Source organism: Capra hircus, chromosome 17 (assembly GCF_001704415.2).
Source record: "Capra hircus breed San Clemente chromosome 17, ASM170441v1, whole genome shotgun sequence".
NCBI lineage: Eukaryota > Metazoa > Chordata > Mammalia > Artiodactyla > Bovidae > Capra > Capra hircus.
Window position 1 is genome coordinate 22,169,190 of NC_030824.1, and position 23,759 is coordinate 22,192,948.

Here is a 23,759-nt window from a genome sequence, read left to right on the forward strand (position 1 = left end):
AGGGATCGAACCTGTGTGTTCAGAGTTGAAATGGGGATTCTTAACCACCAGGGAAGCCCTTCTCAATTGTTAAATGTTGTCAATGGTATATTGCCCCCTGCCAAAATACAAGACAAATAAAACACAGCTAGTGGCCAGATTTCATACAGGAAAATTCTACACGGGATAGGACCCATCCACCTCTCGCCTACATAGTGAATTCTGGGATTCTAGTTGAAGTTGACCTTGATCTTATTCAGACTGACTTCTCCATGCTTATATTCTTCTGCTCCAATATTCTTCCACAGTTGATGGACAGACTTTTTTTCCTTAGGCTTGACTTTTCCTTAAGGGCACTTGTACTCACCAATTTCCTTCCTTTGCTGTTGTTTTCCTTTCTTGTGTACCTCTTTAATAAATTCCCTGAGCATTTCTGTAAATATTGAGTTCTCCAGTCACACTACTATGAAACTCTTCCTTTTCTGGAGTTGTTCTCTTATCCATGACCTTATCATTTCCCCTTTTCTCCTGCTGGGCAAAGCTGCCATCTATTACAGAGACTGAAATGTCAGATGCATTTTCCTAGCTTTCTCTTTAAGTATTGGTCCATAAGACAAATTCTGATCAAGGTGATTAACAGGACAGTTTCCTATTACTTTTGAGAAAGATTTTCTTCCCTGATGTAATGAAAGGCATGTGTAAGAAATTCTTTTATCCACTCCCTATTCTTCCTAGTTTAAAATGATGCTTTGTGAAGATGTGATGTCTGGGGCTATGGCAGCCGTCTTGCAACTATAAGGAAAGAAACTTCAGAATGAAAAAAAATATATGATGATAAATATTGAGTAAAAGAATGGAAGTAGACTGGATCCTCAATGATGCTCTTGGGCCATCACACCATTTCTGGGACTACCTTCCTCTTATATTCTTATCAAATAAAATAATAACAAGCCCTATTGGTTCTGATACTTTTACTTGAGTATTTCATGGCTTGTTTTTGAAATCATCCTAACTGAAACATACCCCAATACTACTCACTATCTCCTTTAGCTCTTGTTATGCGTCTTACCACAGGGAATCTTGTACTTTCATGCATTCCCTCAAAGACTTTAAGTTCCTGAGAGCAGAGACTGTCATGTTGGCATTTATGCCGCTATCTGTTTTTATGCTCATTTCTTTCTATATTTATGTGCTGTGCTATCTGTTAAAGTATGTATTCCTCAGCATATATGATCAGGATGGACCTGGTCTCCCCACCTACCATACTTTACTCACTGTCTGGTGCCAGGAGCAGATATATGCATATACCCAACACATCATTAGTCACTTCCTGGCCACTTTGATTCAAGGACAGATATATATCACAATCATAGGCAAAGAAACTCAATTCCAAGGCTTTGGTAGAATTGATAGGATGGAAGAAAATAAGGAAATCTTACTTCTGGGCTTACTGAAGTTTTTATGAATAAATTCAAGGGGAATGGCCCAGCAAGAATGGAATCCATAGACAGAAGAGAACAGTCAAAGATACAGAGGGAGAAAAACCGGTTTGAGCATCAGTGAAAATCTATGTGTGCTTAAACAGTATTAATTAGCAATTCCCTTTTCTCAAAATCAAGAATCCCAACTAATACATTTTTCCTTTAGTTCCTCGGTGAAAAAAAATGCATTTCTTGTAGCCCCTGTAATTCGTTGTCTGCATGAGTAAATCTTTGCCTATGTAGCCCTTCACAATTTGGAAATAATACAGGCCATTATAAGGTCTTCCCAGGTGGTCCAGTGGGTAAAGAACCCCCCTTCAGTGCAGGAGATGCAGGAGACTCAGGTCTGACCCCTGAGTTGGGGAGATACCCAGGAGGAGGACATGGCAACACACTTCAGTAGTCTTTCCTGGAGAATCTCATGGACAGTGGAGCCTAGTGCACTATGGTACATAGGGTGTCAAAGAGTCAGTCGTGACTGAAGCGACTCAGCCCATGCACACGCACAGATCATTATAAAACTCGTGACTAACGACAAGTCAAAAAATATTCGAAACAAGAATCCCTGATCCAAAAGACCATTAACTGGGACCTCCCTAGTGATCCGGTGGTTAAGAATCTGCCTTCCAAGGCAGGAGACAAGGGTTAAATTCCTGGCAGGGGAATTAAGGTCCCGCATGCCATGGCAACTAAGTCTGTGTGCCACAACTACTGAACCTGAGTGCCCCAATTGAAGAGAAGCCTGTGTACTGCAATAAAGAGTCCCACTCCACAATGAAGACCCAAGGCAGCCAAATAAATAAACGCTTTTTACAACACAGACCAAAGAACCCCAGAAAAACCATTTGCCAATGACCATTCGAGGGCCAGAGGGACAACACAGCAGAAAGCCACTAGCTCAGTGAACATGTATGTGACTGCATCAGCGTCAGTTCAGTTCAGTTCAGTTCAGTCGCTCAGCCTGTTTGACTTTTTGCGACCCCATGGACTGCAGCATGCCAGGCCTCCCTGTCCCTCACCAGCTCCCAGAGCTTGCTCAAACTCATGTCCATTGAGTCAGGGATGCTATCCAACCTTCTCCTCCTGCCTTCAACCTTTCCCAGCATCAGGGTCTTTTCCAATGAGTCAGTTCTTCGCATCAAGTGGCCAAAGTATTGGAGCTTCCTCTTCAGCATCAGTCCTTTCAATAAATATTCAGGACTGATTTATTTTGGGATTGACTGATTTGACCTCCTAGCAGTCCAAGGGACTCTCGAGAGTCTTCTCCAACACCACACTTCAAAAGCATTAATTCTTCAACCCTTGGCTTTCTTTATAGTCCAACTCTCACATCCATACATGACTACTGGAAAAACCATAGCTTTGACTAGATGGACCTTTGTCGGTGAAATTTTTTTGGTGGAAGCTCCTGGTGTTGCTTCTGTACCAGGGGAATGAATACAAATCTGGAAATTTGATACATCCTCCTCATATTCAGTTTGATGTGTTTAATGTGCCCAACAAGTTAGAGCTGAGCATTCCAAGGTCCAAGGCTCTCAAGGAAGCCACCCAAGATCTGTAGGGAGAAAGAGGCCAGGTCTGTTTCACCTGTGGAGCCGACCAGGACCCACACTTTCCTTTGAAGAAATAAACACATGTGAAACTTCCAAAATGCAGCATCCCTTCTGCCTTGGCGGAAAAAATATGAGAGCACGAGTCCCTTTCTTTTCCTTGCAGCTGACTTTCCTTGTTGTTGTTCCTGGCACTGGCAGTTCAGGTGGGTTGGTCCTGCTTGCAGACCCCAAGAGTACCCATGCATCACTGTCCTGCTGAGCATCCTTGCTCTTCTTCAGCATCCCAAACACCCAACATATTTGGCACTTTCTGCAGCTCCTGTGGAGTCTGGAAGCTCCTCATTACCCAAAACAAAGCCCCCCCCACCTCACCCCAGCAAATGAGGTTTGCTCACAGAAAAGACACAGGCGGGAACGAACACGTCTGAGAACAGAAAATGAGGCAGGGCAGGGAGAAGAAGAGAGAAGCAGAGAGGAAGACGCTGCTATTTTTAAGCAGAACATTCTTTTCTCTTTAGAATCCACGTGTGGCATTGGATGAGAGGCAAACGCATGCGAAAATGGATTTTTATTGATAGGAAAGTACTTGTGAATGGGGATCTATTTTTGACTCGAGCTAAAAACAAAGCTCTGCTTGGGGGAAATAAGCCATGATTGGCACTGGGCTTTGTTTTCCTTGTGCACACCATTGTCTCCAACAGAAGGAGCAGCGTCTTTGTTTTATTTACTTGATCGGGCAATTCCCTCGCTCCTTACCTTTGCAAGATTCCAGATTCAGGTGTTAGCAGCATCCTCTCAACAATGAGAGAAGGGAGGCAGATTCCAGGGCTCCTGGAGTCCTGTTCTAAGCTCATTCTGCAGGTCTACCCATTGCGACTCTCTCGCTTATAAGACTTCACCACCATCATTAACTACTGGAAATACTGGTTAATGTCTTGCCCTGTGTAAGACACCATGGGAGAGCCCAGGGACAGGGGAAGCTCAGATTCCTCAGCCTGAAGTTTGCGATCTGTCAACGACAAATTGGCACTTGCCATGAGCACTTGCCATCTACCTCTACAGGGATTAAATCAAGTGCTGCTGCAAATCCTGAGTTTCAACCCCCCTGAAAGGAGTTCAGCGTGGAGAGCAGAGATGGGGCATTCTCTGCTCTGGGAAAACCTGGCAGAAAGGTCTTCAGACAGATATTTCCAGGAGCAGATTTTTTGAGCCCAATTCTTGCATCTCCTCATATCTAGAAAAGCATTGATATCCTTCATGGTGACAGCTGTTTCTCATGATACTAAACATCATGATACTATCAGAAATCTGCAAAAATTATGTGCTTGATTGCATGTAGTCCCTGTCAACAAAATCACATATATATTGACCTTTCCCCAGAGTAGTTTCTTGAGGCTATCTGAGATGCTGTCTCCTGGGCTATAGTCTTCATTTTGTCCTCAATAAAACTTAACTCAAAACTCTCATATTGTGCATTTTTTACATCCACAGATCCATCACAGTGTGGCCGCCATGATTCATCTTTGTTGGAGCCTCCGAGATGTTCAAGTGGCCCTTTTCTCTTTAATCTGACCTCTGAACAAGTTGAGACAAAAGATTCAAGCTGGTAGAAGAAATATTGCCTTAATTCCTGGCAGAGCCTATGGTAGGTAGACTGATGCTCTCCACTCCTGGACTCAGCCGTCCATGCCCATGTACTAATCCTTGAAACCTGTGAGTATGTCGGGTTAAGTGGCAAGGAGTATTAACGTTCCAAAGAGGGATTAAGGTTGGGGATCAGCTGACTTTGCCCGAGGGAGATGATTCTGGGGCAGCCCAGGAGGGTCCACGGTTGTCCTTAAGAGGAAGGAGAAGTCAGGGGAGACATAACTAGGGAAGAAAGGTACAAGGGTGTGACATTACTGCCTTTGCAGATGAGTAGAGGGGGCCATGAAGCAAAGAATGGGAGCCACTCTTTGAGGCTGAAGAAGACACCCCAAGTCCAGAGCTCACTTATCTATCACTGTGTCCCAATAACATCTTCCCTGAGATAGAGCCAGGTCTCTGTCTGTCACCTGGGAGGACATGGAATGTGCCTGGAATGTTAGCCTGAACCTAAACAAATGCAGGATCCGTCAATCAGAGGATGGACCCAGCCCTCCACCTGACCACATCCCTAGGATTTTCCCAAAGTGCATTCATTCAAAGGGCCTCCAGAAAAATTTCCTATTCTGTCCCCTCTGGCCCCTAACACCTGTTTCTTTTTAAAAATATTCATTTATTTATTTTGGCCGCACCAAGTTTCAGTTCTGGCATGAGGGGTCTTTGATTTTTGTTGCAGCAGGCAGGTTCCTTAGTGGCAGCATGTGAGCTCTTAGCTGCAGCATGTATGATCTAGTTCCCTTATCAGGGACTGGACCTGGGCCCCCTGAATTAGGAGTGCAGAGTTTTAGCCACTGGACCACCAGGGAAGTCCCTTTTTTTTTTTTTTTTAAATTCTCTAATTCATCCCTGTCCAAAAGAGATCTAATGCTAGCCACCTATGAAATTGTAATCATTCCACATTAAATGTGGAAAACCTGTAAAAAGAAACAGATCAACCTAATTTTAACAATATTTTTTATTTCACCAGAGATCCAAAATATGATTTCAGAGTATCATGCACAAGTTACTAATGAGATAGTTTAGATATTTTTTCATCCAAGTTTTGGAAATCCTGTACATATCTTATACATCTTACTAGCACATTCCATTCAAACCATCTTGTGGCTGCTGTGTTGGACAGCACAGCTTTGAGTCCTTTAAATGCTGACCTTCTGACTTTTTCTTGTTTACAAGTTTCATTTGTTACCAACTCATAGGAGACAAATTTTACCTTCTTCTCAGAGTAGTGGGTATGAATTTCAAGCCATACATTTGATTATGAGTGAAAGATTATAATTGTTAATTTTCCCCAAGTTAACTTAAATCCAACACTAAGAGCCCATTATGGGCCTCCCAGGTGGCTCAGTGGTAAAGAATCTACCTGCCAATGAAGGAGATCCCAGGAACATGAGTTCGATCCCTGGGTTGGGAAGATCCCCTAGAGAAGTAAATGGTAACCCACTCCAGTATTCTTGCCTGGAAAATCCCAATGAACGGAGGAGCCTGGCAGGTCACAGTCCATGGGATCACCAAGAATCAAACAGGACCGAACACGCAGGTATAAAAGAGCCCATTATGCTGGATTGCTGGAATATTTACAATCAGCTATTACTGGGGATCCCTCACCCCAAGTTACGCAATGTCTCTCAGTCAACTTCAAGGTTGACCTCGCATGAATCCACAAGGCTCTCCTCCCATGCATATCTTAGAGGCAGTGTAGCAGAAATTCAGCCTCTGTACATGGGTACTGAGTTGAATCTCAGGGACAGAGTTTTGGGTGAAGTAGACAAGAATTGCTTTATTGCTTTGTCAGGCAAAGGAGGCCACAGCAAGCTGGTGCCCTCAAAACTGTGTGTCCACCCATGGAGAGGATAGTGAGAAGTCTTATAGCAACGGTTCAAAGAGGGCATGGTCACTTCGTGGACATTCTTCTGATTGGTTGGTGGTGAGGTAAATGGGAGCCTGCATCATCAACTTGCTGGTTTCAACTGATCTGGGTTCTCTGTGCTTGTGGGTGGCATACAGTTAACTTCTTCTACCTGGTGGGGGTTTCAATATCTGTGAAACAGCTCAAAGATACTGTTATTTTATCCCTTGAGGAGGCACCAGGACCCTGCTCCTAGGTTGCACTATAGCTTCCCTTGACTGCTCCTCCCTTGTGTCTGCATCCCCTCTGTCCTCTGATTAGCAAATATTTGAACCTACCCTTTGGAACGCAGAGAAGGTCATGGAGTCTGAATGAGGCCTATTTTCTACAAATGAAAAAGGGGGACACAGAAAAGCTTTTGTGCCTAGAAGCCCCACAGGGTCCTGCTCAGTTTTAGCAGCTGCTGTCTCAGGTCGTCAGGTCCTTGGAGTCTACTAGTTCTGAGCAGAGGCTACCACCAGGCCATATGGAACCTTTGTTCGAATTTAAAAGATACTGTCTCTGGGAGCTTATAGACCCAAAATTGCTTAGCTTGGGGACAACAGTGCTTTGTGGCAAATTGGTAAAGCTACTCTAAAGAATGGACTCAGCTCAAGCCTAAGCCTTTTGTTTGACTACTTCTAGCACAAGCAGCGTTTAGGTTCCTCTCATCCCTTGAGCTGAGCACCCTTGTGCAGTGACCAACCTGCACAACTGTCTGCTGCAGCCCTCTGCTGTGACCACTCAGAGTCAGGTCAGGAGGACAACTGTATGGTTTCCGGACTCCACAGAATCTCACACAGTGACCTTTCTGAGGTGGGAATGGCTCTCAGCAGTGGACCAAAGATGAGTCCTGACTATTTTATGGGTAAATCCAATGTAAGCCCTGCCTCATCTCTTTGAATCCTTCCACCTCACTCCTCAGTGTCTTTTGAAGGACTCCTCCATCAGCCCTCCCCGAGACCAGAAACTCTTCCATGGATAACTCTCCATCGAAATGCAAAGATGAGCACCTTCAAAATAATTCCAACACTGGAAAATCTCCTGATGAAGGACATGTAATAAACTTGAAACTAGAGGAAAGTAGAAAGTCTCAGGGTCCTTGGTGCCTATCTAAATGCCTTTGGATCCTTTATCTAATCTTTGCTTTGGGTGTCAGACTTCAAAGAATCAGGATTGTTGGGGGCTGAGATGCTGAGAAACAGAATATTTCCTGCCATATCAATAAACAAAGATGTCAGTTATCAGCGATTCCAGTCTGTGAGCTGGTGAGCCCTAGGGGCACTGAGGAAGGAGAAGAGTACAGAAGAATACCTGCAATCTAGCAGCCATCATTCTACAGCCACTTCCTATGGTGAGCCCCAAGAGAGCTCAGGATGTGAAAAACACAGGATACTGGACCCAGATAGCTGAGATACATATGAAAGAATGATTTCAGTGAGCCCAGACTCTTGCAACTGGAAAACCACTAAATTCCTTAACTTGGGATACCTGGTGTTCCTTATTTCACAATGATTTTTTATGTTCAGACTAGCTGTGCTTTGTTGCGAAACTTCTATACAACCTGGCCCCCCCCCCTCACCTCCCCAGAGCAGTTTTCTCAGGGTCACTCGAGATGCCGTCTTCAGGGCTTGCAGTCCTAAAAATGCCCATTAAATAAAACACAATTGTCAACTTTTCAGTTCAGTTTAGTCGCTCAGTCGTGTCTGATTCTCAGCTTTTAGGTTCATGATATTTTTTAAGTCAACAATGCCAGAAAATCCCAGCCTCAATTTAAAAAAAAGAAATGTTTCCAGAGGTTGGTACTTTGGGGTAGACGGTACTGGGAACGTTGGTACTAGCATCAGACTATGGTTCTATAGCCATCACAGTCCATCCGTAGAGGCTGTGCTTGCCTGTCCACATGATGCTGTGGAGACAGCATTCTGGGCTCCCCTGGTGGCTTAGCCAGTAAAGAATCCGCCTGCAATGCAGGAGACTCAAGTTCAATCCCTGGGTTGGGAAGATCCCCTGGAGAAAGGAATGGCTACCCACACCAGTATTCTTGCCTGGAGAATCCCCATGGACAGAGGAGCCTGTTGGGCTATAGTCCATGGGGTCGAAAAGAGCCGGATATTACTGAGCAACTTACCCTTTCACACTTTTTTCATATGCGCTGCAGCACATATGAGACAGCACAGCAACAGAGGTTGTTCAAATTTAATCCTGCTGCCTGGCTCCCGAGCTGTGCAACCCTCTACAAGTTATTAACCATTCTGTGCCTGTTCTCTGCTATAAAGCAAGAGTAATAAAATCACCCACCTCCTGGGGAGGCTGGACGGGTGTGAATGAGTCAAAATGTATTAATCCCCTATGTTAACAGGCTCAGCATGAAATGAATTCAGAGCTAACTTGATTTGGGATTGGCTCCAGCTGTCTGCTCACCGTCGGTCAGTCTGAATTTTTACAACATCATGGCAGGTTTTTGTGTATGTGGAAAACACTGAAAGAGATTTCAGGAGTGGCCAGCTTAGTCAAGCTTCAGAAAACGTTAGCTGTTTCTCTTGCTGTTCTGTGCCACTGCGATCTTTCCTCTGTTATAAAGGTCTCCATCACAGCCCTGGAGCCCTGGGCCCATGCTGCCTGTCTGACATTTTCAGGAATGATCAGTGACCCCTATTATCCGGAGTCAGACCAAGTAAATGACCCCTATTATCTGGGGCCAGTCCAAGTCGATGGGACTTAGAAAGCTACTGGAGGGTCTTCTTGACCACCCCCTGGGTACAGCAGCCAGCTGAAAATGGGGTCATTGTGGGAGGATGAGAAAGTCATAGTTCAATGCCAGATGCAGCCACTGACAACTCCCAAGGCCAAAAAATGACCTTGTGTGCCAACTTGGCGCCTGCGTGTTAATTCTAGCATCTGAAGAGCTCTCTTTCTTTCTTTCTTTATTGTTCAACTGAAGGATAGTTGCTTTACAGAATTGTGTTGGTTTCTGCCAACCATCAACATGAATCAGCCATAGGTATATATATGTCCCCCTCCCTCTTGAACCTCCTTCCCTCCTCCCTCCATCCCACCTCTCTAGGTTGTTACAGAGCCCAGGTTTGAGTTCCATGAGTCATATAGCAAATACCCATTGGCTATCTATTTTATATATGGAAATGTAAGTTTCCATGTTACAGAGTTGTGTTTCTTATCTATTCAAATCCTCTGCCTCCTGGTTATTTCTAAGAGGACTGACACTTCTCCAAATGAGGCCATTTGCAATTGAACTCAGGCTGAGATTTGCTGAAAGTTGGTGTTCAACAGGTATACACCATCCATAATGAAAAGCGGATAGATTATAGAGATCTATTGTACAACATTGCACCTATAGTTAATTCTACACTGTGCACTTAAAATTTTAAGAGGGTAGATTTCACATTAAGTGTTTGTACAGTAAGAAAAAAAGAAGTGTTCTTACCATTCTTAACACACATCAGGGACCAATCCTTCGTGAGCAAGAGTTAATTAAACTACACACAAGAGAATACTTCCAAAAATGTGAGAACATTCTGAAAGGAGTCATAATATAAATTAACTGAATCATTAAAATAATAAGAAATTCAAACTTCATATATGTGTGTGAGTGTGTGCCTGTGCACTTATCTGACTCAATATGGTACCTCCAAATCAGTGGAGAAATGCAATGTGAAAAAACTTCTAATAAAAATGGGTCACAAGTTAGGGGAGTTGAGTGGGAGTCCAGTGGTTAGGACCCCACACTTCCACTGCAGGGGACACAAGTTCAATCACTGATTAGGAACTAAGATTTCACAAGCCACAGAGTGGGGCCAAAAAACAGGGAGTAGTCACAAGTTAAAAAAAATATTTCAAGGTCCTTAAGTGAACTACAGCTGCAAAGTCCCTTTCTCCATGTAAGTGAAAATATTTCTGGGTTCCTGAGAATAAGAGGTAGACATCTTTGGAGGGACATTGGCCAGCCTACTATAGTTCTCAAGGGTCATAAAATGATCAATAACCAATCAAAATTTTTTCTTCAAAACCAGTAGCCTGCAGTCAACGAATCCCCCCAGTCATCTCCTATTTGTACATGCATCACGGTTACCATCAGAAACAAGATTACATCCGTATTCAGCGTGCAACTGGAGAAAACTATTGACTAAAGCCATATTGATCCACACAAAAGCCTTTACACAGTCATCCATGGCAGCCTTATCTCGAAAAGCCAAAACTGGAAATAATCCAGACGTCCTTCATCAGTTGAATGTTTAAACAAACTGTGGCAATCTCCATGGAATATTATTCAGCAATAAACAGAACTGGATTATCTTTTTAAATTAATTTATTTTTTATAGAAGGATAATTGCTTTACAGAATTTTGCTGTTTTCTGTCAAACCTCAACACGAATCAACCGTAGGTATACATATATCCCCTCCCTTTTGAACCTCCCTCCCATCTCCCTCCCCATCCTACCCCTCTAGGTTGATACAGAGCCCCTATTCGAGTTTTCTGAGCCATACAGCAAACTCCTGTTGGCTATCCGTTTTACATATGGTAATGCAAGTTTCCATGTTACTCTCTCCATACATCTCACGCTCTCCTCCCCTCTCCCCATGTCCGTAAGTCTATTCTCTATGTCTTAAACAGAACTGGATTATTCATACAGCTTGGATGGATTTCAAAAGTGTTACATGTAAAAATAGCCAAGGTTGAAAGGTCACAGCATAAATGATTCATTTTGATGACATTCTGTTTTTGTTTTTTTTAGCAATAGTGGAAGACGTTTTTCAGTTTTCACAGTCAATAGCCAGACAAAAAACAAAAGATCATTACAATTGCAAGCCATAATGGAAACACGATTAACCTAACAGTATAAAATAATTACATACAATCTGGGAAGTTAAGTAGAGTGATGTGGTAAGTGGAAGTCCATACATGCACATGTTTTCATCTGTCCAGCTTGTCTATGTCTTTTGTTCATGCAAGTAATCCATTTATATTTAGGGTTATTATAGATATGTATGATCTTATTACCATTTCCTTAATTGTTTGGGGTTTATTTTCTGTAGGTCTTTTCCTTGTCTTGTGTTTCCTGGTTGGAGAAGTTTCTTTAGCATTTGCTGTAAATTCTTTGGTGGTGCTAAATTATGTTACCTTTTGTTTTTTTTGGAAAGCTTTCGATTTCTCTGTCAAATCTGAACAAGAGTCTTTCTGGGTAGAGTATTCTTGGTAGTAAGCTCTTCTCTTTAATCACTTTAAATATATCATGCCTAGATGACATCCTTGAAATAACAAATGTTTAGAGATAGGGACAGATTAGTGCCTGCCGAAGGTTGGAGATGATGGGGAGCTGGAGGGTAGGTGTGACTGTAAAGGGGTCGATGAAAGTGGGTACTTTTGTGATGATGGCATAGTTCCCATTCTGGTTGTGGTGCTACCTAGGTGACTCTCCATATGGGAGGGACAAAATGAGTGAACTGACCACACACAGGGTTGCAATGATGGCTGGCTGAGTGCTGGAGTTAGAGACGTGACCACTGGGAAAATGAGCCCAAGGGACCCAAGCCTCCCTGTACCCTTGCCGTAACTCCTTTTTGTATTTTAAAGCAAAAAGATATAAGGAACAGACTTCTGGTTGCCAAAGAGGAGAGAGGGGAGGCGGGGGAGGAATGGGAACTTAGCAGGAACAAATAATTATATATAGGATAGATGAACAGCAGGGCCCTCCTATATAGCACAGGGAACTGCGTTAACATTCTGTGATAAACCATAATGGAAAAGAATATGAAAAGGAACACAAACAAATATATTTTTATATAGGTGCTCAATTGCTTCAGTCGTGTCCAACTCTTTGTGACCCCATGGACTGTAGCCCTCCAGGCTCCTCTGTCTATTGGATTTCCCAGCCAAGAATACTGAGTCGGTTGCCATTTCCTCCTCTAGGGGATCTTGCTGACCCGGGGATCCAACCTACATTTCTTGGTTTCCTGCAGTGCCAGGAGGATTCTTTACCACTGGGCCACCTGGGAAGACCAAATCAACTATACTTTAATAAAATTTATTAAAATTTTAAGTAAAAGAAAAAAGAATGTATTAAACTACACTACATATTCTCAACCATATTTCTATGGCAGGTCAAAGGACCATGGACTCAAAGAGTATGCCATTAGCCTTGCTTATTGTATACTTCTGCTTATTTTGATTTTTTTTAAATTTACACACAAAAGGCCATCTTTAATGTGAAATCTCCCATTAAAAACAGTGGTAGGGTGTGTGTCAAACAAAACATGGGTATTGGCTGCATCTTGTCAATAGACGATCATTAATGATCTGCTCTGACCACAATGTCTGCTGGAAACAGTAAAGGTGAGGTTAGGGGCATGGGGGCTTCCCAGGTGGCCCCAGTGGTAAAGAACCCGCCTGCCAATGCAGGAGATGTAAGAGAGGCTGGTGTGATCCCTGTGTTGGGAAGATCCCTTGGAGGAGGGCATGACAACCCACTCCAGTATTCTTGCCTAGAGAATCCCATAGACAGAGGAGCCTGGCAGGCTACAGTCATAGGGTCTCAAAGAGTCCCACAGGACTGAAGCCACTTAGCAGGAAGGCAAGCACGCAGGCGCGTGGGGGAATGGGAAATAGGTCCCCTTGTAACAAAGGCAGCGACTGCTCCCTGTAGGAAATAGGAGACACTGGGTAAATAAAGTCAGGATAGAGGTCGTGGGACCAGGGCACTCCCTGATCTGCTGCGAATGTAACAGAACAAGGTCAGAGAAGTGCTTGATTCTTCAAACAGGTGGAAATGTGACCACAGTAGAAGTCAGTGATGCTTTTAGAGATGCTTTAAGACTCTGATGGTCTGTAACAATGTTTGCTGGCTAAATGCTACTGGTTTGCTTAACATTACATTCTGTAAGCTTTTACATATTCCATGGCCAACAGAGGTGAGAATTCAACTAAATTTTTGTTGTGTTTTGTATAGTACTGTTTTGTTCAGGGGGGAGGGTATGTTGCAGTTTGTGGATCTTAGTTCCCCTACCAAGGTTTGAACCTATGACCCCTGCAGTGGGATGGTGGAGACCTAACCACTGGACCACCAAGGAATTCCCTCAAGTAAGTTTTTTTTTTTTTTTAAACACACATACATGCCAAATATCATGCAAGATTACTGTGCTACCTACAGGATATTTATAGATTTATCTATAAATGTTAATTTATGTAGCTACAGTCTGGTTATAAAACAATAACTGAATATTTTATGAGCATCTCGCAAAGCTCTGGTGGGCCTCCTTGACTGAGTGAATGAAGTCCTTGAGAGTTTAAATGTACAGCCCTTTATAAATGGCCCTGTCTGTGATGAAGTCCAAGGTCACCAATGGGCATGCATAGATTTTTTAATACAATCCTATCCCAAAACAGAATATGCAAAAACACTCAGGTTGCACATTTCTTGTTGGGAAATTCTAGCTTTTGTTATTAATTTTTCTTTGAACATTTTTAGCCCTGAATACTCTTCCCCACCAGCCACACACCCACCCCCTGCTTCATTGTGCCTGTGAAACACTTGATTGAATTTTGCCATCGATGTCTGCTTTCACCTCAGTGGATTTTCCCCCCTTTGGCTAAAAAAATGAACAAAAATGAAAATTCTGAAGAAAATGCAAAAAAAAAAAAAAAAAAAATGGAAAACCTAACAGAAAAACCACTGCTCCTCCGAGAGAGAGAACAGTCAAATTTTGCCTAGAATTCACCCATTCCTTTAAATAATCAGATCCTAGACTTTTGTTCTCAAATTAGCATTTTGCAAAGCTAAATTAAAGACTTCAGTGCCCATTTTATGTGGACACTCAAAAAACTTAAGATGATGTTAACGTTGGATTTTTTTTTCATTCTGCACTAAGCACAAAACAACTACATTAACACACACACACACTGGTAATTTATTTGCAATGCAATTTCTTTAATCATAGATTAAGCTTTTATAGGAGACATCTCATTCAAAACAAAACCAGGAAGGTGCACTAGGTGCTGTGTTTTATTTCTGAATTTATTTCCTGGCCTAACAGAATTTGAAGCTGAGTTGATGCTCAGTGTAAAACATACCCAAAAGAATCCTAGTTCTATGCAGCTTTATTCTTACACTTTTTCCCCTTAAGAATGAAAGACCAGATTTGGGCAAAATACATCACTAATGGGAATCTGCAAACATGGTGACAGGAATCCAGGCTAATTCATGTTGAAATGACTTTGTCAATTAATTAAAATTGTCATCGGCTTATTTGTTTACTGTTACTTCGCTGTCGTTTGGAATGATCTTGTATAATAGTGTTGGTAAATTAACTTTTCAGTGAATCAACAGATAAATGAAAAATCTGTCCATGAGCTATGCTGCCTGGAAACGTAACTGGTTGAAAGGATTAAGTGTCCCCGACTCCCCGCTTTTATTAAGTGTGGGCATGTGTGTGATTCACTCAGGATGGATTAGAAGTTGCTGTGCTAAAGAAACAAAATTAAGGTAATGCTCTTCCCCCAAATCTGAGGAGCACGTAGATGGGGGTATTTCTCCACACACAGCATGCTCCCCAGGGATAGGATGGGGGCCCTCCCTCTGCATCACCTATGTTGATCCAGGACTCCCTCTTAATATATCCTGCTGTAATCCTGTGTGCTGATGGCTGGTTCTGGGTTTTCATGCTTCTTTCTGTCATTTCAGCATATCGATAGCTGATCCTTCCACTTTTGTACTCCTAAAAGCATAATGGTAAAGTTTCACCATCTTCTGCCCAAGTTGCTGAAGATGCAGGTGGAGACCAGGAGGTAGGTTAGAATATATATGTTCAGGGACTTCCCTGGTGATCCATGGGCTAAAACTCTGCACTCCCAATGCAGGGGGCCCATATTCCATCCCCATTAGGGAACTAGATCCCACATGCTGCAACTAAGTTCCCACGTGCCACGACTAAGTCTAAGTAATTCATTAATTGTAAAAAGAATACAATATTCATACAGATCCTTCTTATTTGGGAACATACCTGCCCAGTGGGGAACAAAGGCAGAAGCCAGTGAAACTATTCTTAAAATGCTGCCTTGAGGACTTGTGGTGGCTCAGTGGTAAAGAATCCGCCTGCCAATTCAGGACACATAGGTTTGATCCCTGTTCTGGGAGGAGCTCCCACATACCATGGAGTAACTGACCCCTTGCTCCACAACTACTGAGTCTGTGTTCTAAAGCCCAGAATTCGCAACTACGGAAACCCGGCTGCCTAGAGCCTGTGCTCTTCAACAAAAGAAGCAACTGCAATGAGAAGCTCATGTGCCACAACTAGACAGTAGCCCCCAGCTGCTAAATTAGAGAAAAGCCCACGCACCAACAAAGACCCAACACAGCCAAAAGTAAATAAGTAAATGAAAATTATTTGTTAAAAATGCTGCCTTGAAACTGTCCAGCTAAGATTCAAAGGTTAAAAGGCACAGACAAACATGATCATTTGGAAAATTGATTGGTGGACTCTGCTCATTCGATGAGTCAGGTTTGATAGAAGCAGCTTTTGGCCAATCCCAGTATATTCTCCAGGTGGTTTGTGCTCCTAGATTCTGCTGATTGAGAAGCGTGAGAACCATTTTTGATGGTCAAGCATTCATTCAGTAGAAGTTTATTGATCATTGTGGGAGAAATAATCCAAAAAATCTCCAGCCCATCCAAGAAAACCTCTGCACAGAATATAGAGGGGAATGAAATAGTTTTATTATTGAATTAGCACTAAACCAGAATGCAATGTGCATCACACGTAATTGGCTAAGGACATGGCCAAGACAGAAAGAATCGCTCCGTTCAGATATCGAGGCAGATACAATCCATCACATGACATGCCTGTTGTCTTTATCCAGAGGAAACGTAAAACCCCTTGTATCTTTGAAGGAAGTAAGCAGTTACCTCTGGGAGCCAAGTATCTTTAAATTCTCACAGATACAGGGTAACAGGATGACCACCTCCTAGAGGTTTTTATTTGTGAATGAAAAATATTGCCTACCACTGAAGGACTGATGCCAAAACTGAAGTGCCAATACTTTGGCCACCTGATGCAAAGAACTGACTCATTGGAAAAGACCCACATGCTGGGAAAGATTGAGGGCAGGAGGAGAAGGGGATGACAGGATGAGATGGTTGGATGGCATCACTGACTCAATGGACATGAGTTAAAGCAAACTCTGGGAGATGGTGATGGACAGGGAAGCCTGGCATCCTGCTGTCCATGGGCTCGCGAAGACTCAGACATGACTGAGTGACTAAAAAACAGCAACTTAGTAAATAAAGGTTATTGCAGACCTCAAACCATCACATTCTAGCTGCTCTGATGGAGAGCCCTGAGGGAACTCAGGATAGAAACAGGATGCCCACTATCTCACAGTCAACTGCAGCATCCACCCCCAATGGTGATATCAGGGAGAGGAGAAAGGACAGGATCCTGGCCCCACATAGCTGAGGTACATATGGAAGGAATAGTTTCAATGAGCCCAGACTCTTTCCTCTTCCCATACATAGAAAAGCACTAAAATCATTCACTTGATATGTCTGAGTTTCTTTGATTGACGGTAATCTTTTGATGTTCCAACTGTCTGGTTTTCTGTTGCTAAAACCCCTACCTATCCTGGTTCCTCCTCTTCCCTCTTTAGAACAGCTTCTCTGCATTTTCTGAAATGCTGTGACCCAGTCTTGAAGTCCTCAGAGTGTCCACTGAATAAAACATAACTCTCAGTATTTAGGTTGTGTGTGTTTTTTTCAGTCAACACATTCCAAAGAGGTGGCTCCAGGAAAGACACCCTTAGGATGCAAAGCCAGCAAGAGGCTTATTTAGAAGATCTGCTTCTCCATCTTTTTACTGATGCACATATGTCTCCAATCAACAGGGCAAGGATTTACAAATAGAATCTTCCCAATATATGGGAATACCAGACCACCTTACCCCCATCCTGAGAAATCTGCATGCAGGTCAAGAAACAACAGTTAGAACTGGACATGGAACAATGGACTGGTTCCAAATTGGGAAAGGAGTACATCAAGGCTGTATATTGTCACTCTGTTCATTTATATGCAGAGTACATCATGCAAAATGCTGGGCTGGATAAAGCACAAGCTGGAATCAAGACTGCTGGGAGAAATATCAATAACCTCAGATATGCAGATGACACCAATCTTATGGCAGAAAGTGAAGAAGAACTAAAGAGCCTCTTGATGAAAGAGAAAGAGGAGAGTGAAAAAGCTGGCTTAAAACTCAACTTTTAGAAAACTAAGATCATGGCATTCAGTCCCATCATGGCGTTTAGATGGCAGTTAGATGGGGGAACATGGAAACAGTGAGAGACTTTATTCTGGGGGGCTCCAAAATCTCTGCAGATGGTGACTACCGCCATGAAACTATAAGACGCTTGCTCCTTGGAAGAAAAGCTATGATCAACCTAGATAGCATATTAAAAAGCAGAGACATTGCTTTACCAACAAAGGTCCATCTAGTCAAAGCTATGGTTTTTCCGGCAGTCATGTATGGATTTGAGAGCTGAACTATAAAGAAAGCTGAGCGCTGAAGAATTGATGCTTTAGAACTGCGGTGTTGGAGAAGACTCTTGAGAGTCCCTTAGACTGCAAAAAGATCAAACAAGATCAAATATTCCTAAAGGATATCAGTCCTGAATATTCATTGGAAGGACTGATGCTGAAGCTGAAACTCCAATACTCTGGCCACCTGATGTGAAGAGCTGACACATCGGAAAAGACACTGATGCTGGGAAAGATTGAAGGCAGGAGGAGAAGGGGATGACAGAGGATGAGACGGTTGGATGGCATCACTGACTCAATGGACATGAGTTTGAATAAACTCCAGGAATTGCTAATGGACAGGAAGGCCTGGCTTGCTGCAGTCCATGGGGTCGCCAAGAGTTGAACACAACTGAGCAACTGAACTGAACTGAACTGAACTGAAAGAAAAGAAGATTCTTTTTGCCTCTGCAGTGTCTCTAGTTAATTCCCTGTGATGCACATCACAACCTGGTTTAGTGCTTATTCAATAATAAAGCTATTTCATCCCCCTTTTTTTGGCATCTGGGAACATTTATTATTTTTTGATTTGTGTTTCTTTTTTCAGTGGCTGGATTATATACCATCATTTGCATTAATAGGAAGGAATTCAGCGATGATCTCTGACACTTCGGGAAAATTTAGAAAGGGTCAATTGGAGGGACTTCCCTGGTGGTCCAGTGGTTAAGAATTCACCTTGCAATCCAGGGGATGCAGATTCGATCCCCAGCTGGGGAATTAAGATTCCGCAAACCTCAGAACAGTTAAGCCTATGTTCCACAACTAGAGAGCCTGCACCCTGAAACAAAAGATCTCCCATGACTTAATGAAGATCCCACCTGCTGCAAGTAAGACATGGTGCAGCCAAATAAATAAACAAGGAAATAAATAAAAAGAATTTTTAAGTAAAGGTGAATTGGAATTAGCAAATATCAGTCAGTATCAATCAACCCATCAATTTAGGCTCTGGTGGTGGGCAATCTGTGATGTTTCAGAAGTCTGGGACTCACAAGTGAGGAGGAGTCCCCAGAGACCCCTCCAACCCTCCTGTAGAAGAGCCCTCTCAGACCTCATAATCAAGCAAGGGCCTTCTCAATGTGGTCCGTTAGGTTGCACATCCATAAGCTTCTCTCATCACATTCACTCCACTTCCCACCCTCCCCTCTACCTCCACCCTGAGTGGAAAAAATCCTTTGCTATCCTTGGAGGCAGGAAACTCGTCTCTCAATAAGCATTGCTCTTGTGCCCTGCCGATTCCCCATTCCTCTTTGGAATCTTCACAATCAAAGAGACTCCTTTTGTTCTGCTATAATGTTCCATCCTGGGGCATAAAAGAGCATGTAGTCAGTTCCTGGGCAGACAGCAGGGCCAGGTGAGGTGAGATGAAGCGACATGGGGATTAGAAAACAAACACCAGTTAGCATTTCCAACGGTGCTGTGGGCAGCAGAGCTGGGCACCAGGGTGACTGGACCAGCTGTGAGCAAAGTCCCTCTGGCCTCACTCCTCATCTCTCTCCTGTCCTCCTTCCTAGAATCCAATGAAATGAAGACTTTTTTTACCTATTGAGGATGGCTCAGACAGTGGAGACCTGGGTTAGATCCCTGGGTTGGGAAGATCCCCTGGAGAAAGAATGGCAACCCACTCCAATACTCTTGCCTAGAGAATACCATGGACAGAGGAGCCTGGTGGGCTACAGTCCGTGGGTTCGCAAAGAGTTGGACATGACTGAGCGACTAATACAATATCAGTTTATAACATTTTATATATTTTGGTTGTACAACATTATATTTTTATGTCTATATACACTGCAATGTACCCACCACCAAAAATTTGGTTTCCATTTGCCATCATAGTACTGACCTCCTTAACATAAACCATGTTGTCCTCCCTCAACTCCTTCCCTTTCCCTTCCTGGGAAGACCCCCAGGACCCTTCCATTGTGTTCAGAACTTGCTGTCTGTTGACTCCGTGAGTTCAAAGCATCCTTAGGGATACAGTGAGGGGTCAGCATCTCCTGTGTTACTTTCTGTCCCACTGTCTGGAAATGCTGTGCTTGCTTCTGAAGGAGAAGACAAGAAAGGACCATGTTCGATGTCAAGGGGTATTGGTGGAACTTCAGTGAGTCGTCCATTTTGATAGTCAGGGGCAGAAGATGGCTTTGGCTGATGAATCAAAGAGTGATAATGTTTCTTTTTCTTGAGGTCCTTAGCCACAAACTTCCTGAAGAACTAGCTTGAATATCAGTGGCTTCAGGGGAGAGTTGCCAGTGTGAAAAAAAATCTTGTCTAAAACCCAAAGGTCCACCGAAGGGTCTTTCGTTGGCTCATAGAAAACAGTTTAACACAATATAAACTTGGACTCACAGCCAATGGCTGTCCCAGCTGAGTCCATGGACATGAGTATGCAGCTTTGAGTGGTGTCCCTGATGCCGAATTTCAGCCTCTGTGCACCTGCGCCTGATTAAATCTTGGAGACACAGTTTTGGGTGAAGTAGAAAGAAATAACTTTATTGCTTTGCCAGGCAAAGGGTGCCACAGCAGGCTAATGCCTTCTAGACTGTGTCCCACCTGGAGGGGTTAGTGAGGAGTCTTATAGTGCTCAGCAAGCAGGGAGTGGTCAGCTCGTGGACATGCTTCTGATTGGTTGGTGGTGAGGCAAGTGGGAATCAGCATCATCAACTTTCTGGTCCCAACTGGTCTGAGGTCTACATGCTTGTGGGCAGCAGACAGTTAACTTCTTCCTCTCGATGGAGGTTTCAGTATCTGCAAAACCGCTCCAAGGACATGGCTTAGAATAATTATCTATAGCCCTTGAGGAAGAATTAAAGGTCTTTGACTTTGTTTAATGGCTAAAGTACTTTTTTGTCTTGCTTGATTGTTTTCCTTTCTTTCTACATTTTCTCACTTCTCTGATTACATTTATTCTTTGCCTAAAGTTTTTCTATAGATAAAAGACAAGAACTGTCTTCTGTCTACAGCAGGGGACATGGGTTGGGGTCTCTTCTGGGAAGGTCTGATAAGGTCCTGCTCAGTTACACCACCAATGCCGAGGGAGTGGAATCAGAGCAAAATGCTGGATATGGACAAGGATAAGAACAAGGATAAGGACAAGGATATAGACACAAAATGGAGTACTGAGTCCACATTAGAGCCCGGGGACCTGGTTTTCCAGGGGATCCTGGACAAGGGTAAGCCAAAAGCAGTGGCCAACATTTGCTAACTGTCCCAACAGCAGGCAATGTTCTTCCTTCCTGACCCCCTAGCTGTCAGTGTGAACTCTGACAGCTAATTACCACCCTCCAGATGCCCTCCCCTGTCTGACCCTCATTTTCCTGGTTTCCTTTGCAGCTAAGGTGGGCATGGCACTTAAGAGAATAAATCAGATATTCCGAGAGGCTCTGAAGAAACCTTTTAATTTTTTTTAAGTCTCTCTGTTTTTTCCCCATTTCTTTCTGTTTGTGGCACAGTTATTGGAAGCTACTGCTTCGAGGTGTTTTTTTTTTTTTCAGCCTCACCACGTGGCATATGGGATCTTAGTTTTCCCACCAGGAATTGAACCTGTACCACCTACAGAGGAAGCAGAGTCCTGAGCACTAGACCACCAGGGAAGTCCCTTGGATGTTTTTCTACTCACTTGTGCCCATAGACAATAGCCTTGAAGTTGAAAATCTGACATGGGTGGCATAAGAGTGTGGATGAAAAGGGAGACAGGCTGATAGGGATGGTTCAGGTGGGATGTTTATCCTTTCAGCCTTTTAAAAAAAATAAATAATTCACGCTACTGCTAAACCATTAAAAATGCCAATGTACGTGTGCATGTCCGACTCTTTGAGATTCCATGAACTATAACCTGCCAAGCTCCTCTGGCGATGGCATTTTTCAGGCAAGAATATTGGAGTGGGTTAACATTTCCTACTTCAGGGGATCTTCCTGACCCAGGGATTGAACCCGAGTCTGTTCTTGATCTTGAGATTTCACTTCTGACTAATCTCACTCCCTACCAGGAACCAGCAGCCACGTTTAGTTTTTGACTTCTCTCTCCTGTCTCCCCTGGGCCTCCCTGGTGGCTCACACAGTAAAGAATCTGTCTACAATACAGGAGACCCAGGTTCAGTCCCTGAGTCAGGAAGATCCCCTGCAGGAGGGCATGGCAACCCACTCTAGTATTCTTGCCTAAAGAATTCCATGGACAGAGGAACCTGGAGGGCTATAGTCCATGGGGTCACAAACAGTTAGACACGACTGAGTGACTTTCACTTTTCTCCTGTCTCCTCCAGCCCTCTCATTTCCCAGATTAGAAAAAAACCTTCAGTGTGAAATAACCTCCAAAGCTTAACTTCAGTCCTGGCCTCTTGCATGGTTTCCTGGTGGTTAGAGGCATGGAGGGGCCCTGGGGCTGTTCTTTGAATGAACAAGCAGCACATTGGAATTTTCCTGTGTCCCAGGAGCCTCTGTGGAGGCAGCTTATATACACTCACAGATACTCACTTGTTAGCTTATCTCTTGAGTTTCAAGCACAATCTCTTTGGAGGACTGGCAGGCAGAGGGGACAGCAGTTTAATGCCAAGATAATCCAGTCACAATGACAAGCAAACCTTCGGAAGGACTGAAGCCTTTGTGCATGAAGAGCTGGCTCTGAATAGCAATTAATGCAGGAGCAGGTGGCTTCTGGGGGACCCTCTCTGGCCACAAAGAAAGCAGCCTCTGTGCTGATAAGGGGAGACTTTCCAGTTGCTGGAATTAAGTGGCCTTGACGGAAAGTTTAGATGTTTACTGATGCAGTGGGAAGATGGAAAAAAAAAAAAAAGAAAGAAAGAAGGGACATCAAAGAATATTAAGAATCTTTTTGGATGCAATTGGATGGATGCGAACAAACTTGAAAACATGCTGCTAAAATAAGATGCCTGATTTTTTACGGGAGGCACCATTATCAAAACGTGGCTGAGTTTAACAAAAACCTGAAGGCTACGTTTGTTGAGCTTTCTAATGCTTATGGATGCTGCATTGTTGAATTTTGTGGTATGTAAATCTGGGCTTAGAAGGATGGAGGATGCTTATTTAGCAAAAGCACAAGCAGAGCTCTTATGCCTTCAGAATGGAGAGACAGAAATCTGGCTGGGGTGCATGGTGCCCACAGCCACCACTCTGTCACTTGTCTGGCTTGGGCCAGTGACAAGCACAATGAACACAAACACATCACCCTCTTCAGGACAAACGATCCTTGCTGCTGCTGCTAAGTCTGCAATTAGCTCATTTATTGTGAGCAATACTGTCCTTAACAGTAACATTATTTTTGCTCATGCATGCTCAGTCCCTTCAGTTGTTCTGACTCTTTGTGACCCCATGGACTGTAGCCCACCAGGCTCCTCTGTCCACGGGATTCTCTAGGCAATAATACTAGAGTGGGTTGCCATGATGTTTTCCAAGGGATCTTCCCAACCCAAGAATTAAACCTATGTCTCTTGGGCTTCCCTGGTGGCTCAGGTGGTAAAGCGTCTGCCTGCAGTGCAGGAGACCCAGGTTCAATCCCTGGGTCGGGAAGATCCACTCCAGTACTCTTGCCTGGAAAATCCCATGGACAGAGGAGCCTGGTAGGCTATGGTCCATGGAGTTGCAAAGAGTCGGACACGACTTCACTTTCACTTTCACTTTCTCTTGCACT

The 23,759-nt window shown here is 43.5% G+C and overlaps 1 non-coding gene across 1 annotated transcript; it reads left to right on the top strand.

Annotated features, from left to right (window-relative positions):
* On the top strand, positions 23,567–23,638 carry TRNAC-GCA. Its single transcript has one exon. It is a non-coding gene; the product is annotated as a tRNA-Cys (tRNA).